This window comes from Lynx canadensis, chromosome B2, assembly GCF_007474595.2.
Source record: "Lynx canadensis isolate LIC74 chromosome B2, mLynCan4.pri.v2, whole genome shotgun sequence".
Taxonomy (NCBI): domain Eukaryota; kingdom Metazoa; phylum Chordata; class Mammalia; order Carnivora; family Felidae; genus Lynx; species Lynx canadensis.
In genome coordinates this window covers 143,792,312-143,796,036 of record NC_044307.1, presented here as the reverse complement: position 1 = coordinate 143,796,036, position 3,725 = coordinate 143,792,312, and positions in this window count along the sequence as shown.

Sequence of the window (3,725 nt, the reverse complement as noted above, 5' to 3'; positions counted from 1 at the left end):
CAAATAACAATGTTGCAGAGGAACAAGAACTGATCTGGAAACAGGTTCTTTGAAGTCAGGCCCAGGTTTTGAGGGGCCTGCCACTTACACAATTTTGGAAGCCCCCTGTGAGAAAAAGAATGCAAACTCCCAAATATAAATTTAAGACTGAACACAGGGGCACCTGGCTGGCTCAGTCGGTTGAGTGTCTGACTCCAGCTCAGGTCATGATCTTGCAGTTCTTGGGCTCAAGACCCACATTGGGCTTCCTACTGTCAGCACAGAGCCCACTTAGGACCCTCTATCTCCCTCTCTCTGCCCCTCTCTCTCCCTCCTTCTCTCTCTCTCTCTCTCAAAAATAAATAAAAACTTAAAAAAAAAAAAGTGAATGAACACAAATATTTACATAGAATGAGAAACAAAAATCACAAATTGTAGGCCTAATGGAGTGACATTAAATTATAAATTGAATGAAGCTGTGGTGTATCTAAAAACTAGTAAAATCTGCCCCCCAAAATTATGTAGTATTTTTATTAACAACCTCCTGATGCATTTCAGCAATGCTCCTTTTCCTACGATTTTTGGCTACATACCTATTTTAATCACTTCTTCCTATAAATATTTTGTATTATTTTCCATAGTGAGAATAAAAGTTAATTCTGGGGGGGAGGGGTTCGCTTAATTAAAATTTGGGGTTCTTCAATATTAATAACTTAGAATAAATTTCAACTTCTCAACTCATTGTTAATATAAATTTTTAAGACTCTATCAAATTTGGAGAAATCTCTATCAAGTTTCATACACGAGCTGTAAAATTTGGGAAATTTTTCCACATACTACCTTCTGGCTTCATAGATCTCAAATCTCGTTTCTCCTCCACTACCTACATACTTTCAGTGGTAGGCTCTGTAGAAAAATATTCTTAAATGTGTTCTTGGGGGTGTTGAAAGCTGAGTGAAAAAGGCACAGTAGCCAGTGGGAATATCTCTGGAAGCTCTTCCTACTCCAGGACAGCTATTAATAGCTTACCTATTCAGGGAAGTGACTGCAAACCACGTAAGTAAATCTCACAGAACCCAAGGAAAAAATATCCATAAGTCAACTTTCCTTTAGCCCAATCCCCAAATCCCCATGGCCACTCCAACGGTGGTAGGTGAGGGGAACACAAGAGATCAGAGTAGAGAGAGACAGGAGTCTTAACTGATTATAGTTAATGTATATTTTTGCAAATTTTATAAACCGCACCACCACGTGAATCCATTTTTGACCTTAATCCTTTCCAAAGCCTTAGGAGGGACCTGGGTAAGTGACAGGCCCTTAGATCCAGCTGCCCTTACTTCACAGTAAAGCCGTCTCTGGGCTCCCTAGCTTTATAAGCCCTCAGTCTGCCACCAATAATCAGTGAAAAGACATGTGTGAGCTCTTTAAGAACTTCAGTCTCCCACCAGCCCTCCACAGTCACAGTCCTGGAGGCTGTCAAACACGTCTCAGAGAGTGGACACAGAATGCTACCTAGTCGCCACAGACATCAGACACCAGGTTGGGGGGGTTCGCATATATTCGTTCATTTACTTCTCACAGCAACACTGAAGGGCACCACGTGCCCCACGTCCAGACTGGGAAACAGGCTCCGAGTCACTAAGTAGCAGAGCAGGACCCAGGGCAAACTCCCTGAGGCCCCTCCTCTTGCTACATTCAATGGCTACTTCCTACAGTCTCGATTCCCACCATGATAAAAGTCATGCATAGACGGTGTAGAAAACATTTTAAATATAGAGATGAAGAAGGAATGAAAAAAAAAAGTTACCTATAGTCACATTACCTACACACAACCTTAGTTAGATTTTGGTCTATTTCCATGTTTTATGGAACACAGAAATTGAAATTATTATATTAAATAAACCTATTTATCCTCACTTTTAAAGAAGCATATGTTCCTTGTCAAAAATATGAAAAATATTGAAAAGACATTAAAACCATCTGTATTAGTTTCCTAGGGCTCCTATCACAAAATCCAACACAAGGGGTGGCTTACACCACAGAAATGTATGGTCTCACAGTTTTAAAGGCCAGAAATCCAGAATCCAGCTGTTGGTAAGGCTGGTCCCCTCTGAGGGCTGTGAGGGAGAATCAATCCCACGCCTCTCTCCCAGCTTCTGCTGGTTCCCTGGCAGTCTGCGGCATCCCTTGGCTTTGGAAGCATCACACGCAGATACCCGTTATGTCCACATGGTGTTCTTCTTGTGTGCAGATCTGCATCCAAATTTCCCTTTCTTAAAAGGACATCAGTCATATTTCAAGAGCGCCTGGGTGACACAGTCAGTTAAGCGTCCAATTCTTGATCTTGGCTCAGGTGATGATCTTACAGTTCATGAGTTCGAGCCCCGCATCAGGCTCTGTGCTGATGGCGCATAGCCTGCTTGGGTCTCTCCTTCTCTCTTCCCTTCTCCCACTTGTGTGCACACTTGCGCTCTCTTCTCTCTCTCTCTCTCTCAAAATTAATAAATAAAATTAAAAAAAAAAAAGGACATCAGTCCCACCCCACTTCGGTATGTTCTCATCCTAATTTAACTAATTACATCTGCAAAGATCTTATTTCCATATAAGGTCACATCTGCTGAGGGTTAGGACATCCACATGTGAATTTTAAGGGGAGACAATTCAGCCCATTACACCATCCCCAAACCTATGAGTGAAAGAAAACCAGTGTTGGCCATTTATTATTAGGCAGTTTCTTAAAAGTATGGCCACAAAATATTGATGCTAGAAGTGGGATCCACATCCCCTTTCCTTGAGTCTGGGCCAGAAGGTAACATAGTGCTGCTCTGTAGGGCTGATATTAAGTCATCAGAGCCCAGGCACTAGACAGGGGAGTGAAAGAGCTTCCAGGTGCTTCCAGCCCCAACTGTGAAGTCATCCCCAGTTTGAGCCTTGCCACCTGAGGTTCCAGACCTCACCAAGGAAAGACAAACCCTCCTCACCCCATCCTGTCCCAATTCCTGACCCATAGAACCTGGGAGCACAGGAAAATGGCTATTGTTTAAGCCACTCATTTCTGGAGGAACTAGTACCTAGAAATGTTATAGTTCTTAGTTTTTCTTTAATGTGCCTTTAAAAATATATCTCACTAAAGTGAGTCACTGACTTCGTAGATCAAAAGGAAATGATAAATCATTTATCTGATTCTGAGATTTTCTTTAAGAAATAGAAAAACAGATAAGCTACATTTCTAAACATCAGCATGGTCCGTAATGAAAATAATGATTCCAACCATAGGTAACAGGGGGGCATTCCCAAGTCCCAGGTGGAAGAGATCAAGTGAAGCTTAATTTTAAACTCAATGGCTGCTAACATATGGTTTACTGATTTCACCCAATTACAAGTGCCACAAGTCAGAGTCTTACAGATGCAGAGAATATGCGAGGCTCTTGGAAATGAAAATGATCACTATGCCACATTATCCATCACTCGTTTTGGGAAAGGGGGAGCACTTAGTATCTCAACCAGGTAAATAATTAAGCCAATATTAACACATACTAGAACCGAGTCAGTTTAAGCGGTCATCAAACATTCCTTCTGATACATGGGGTATAGCATGTGGCGCAAGACAGACATTTTCTGGGAAATGAGAGCAGCCTCGGGGGGAACAGCTCAGGGAGGCTCTACAGACCATGCTTCACCACCACCCCCCCCCCGCAACCCCCAGACACAGAACTGACCAGACCACATGTGGGCCAATCGAATAT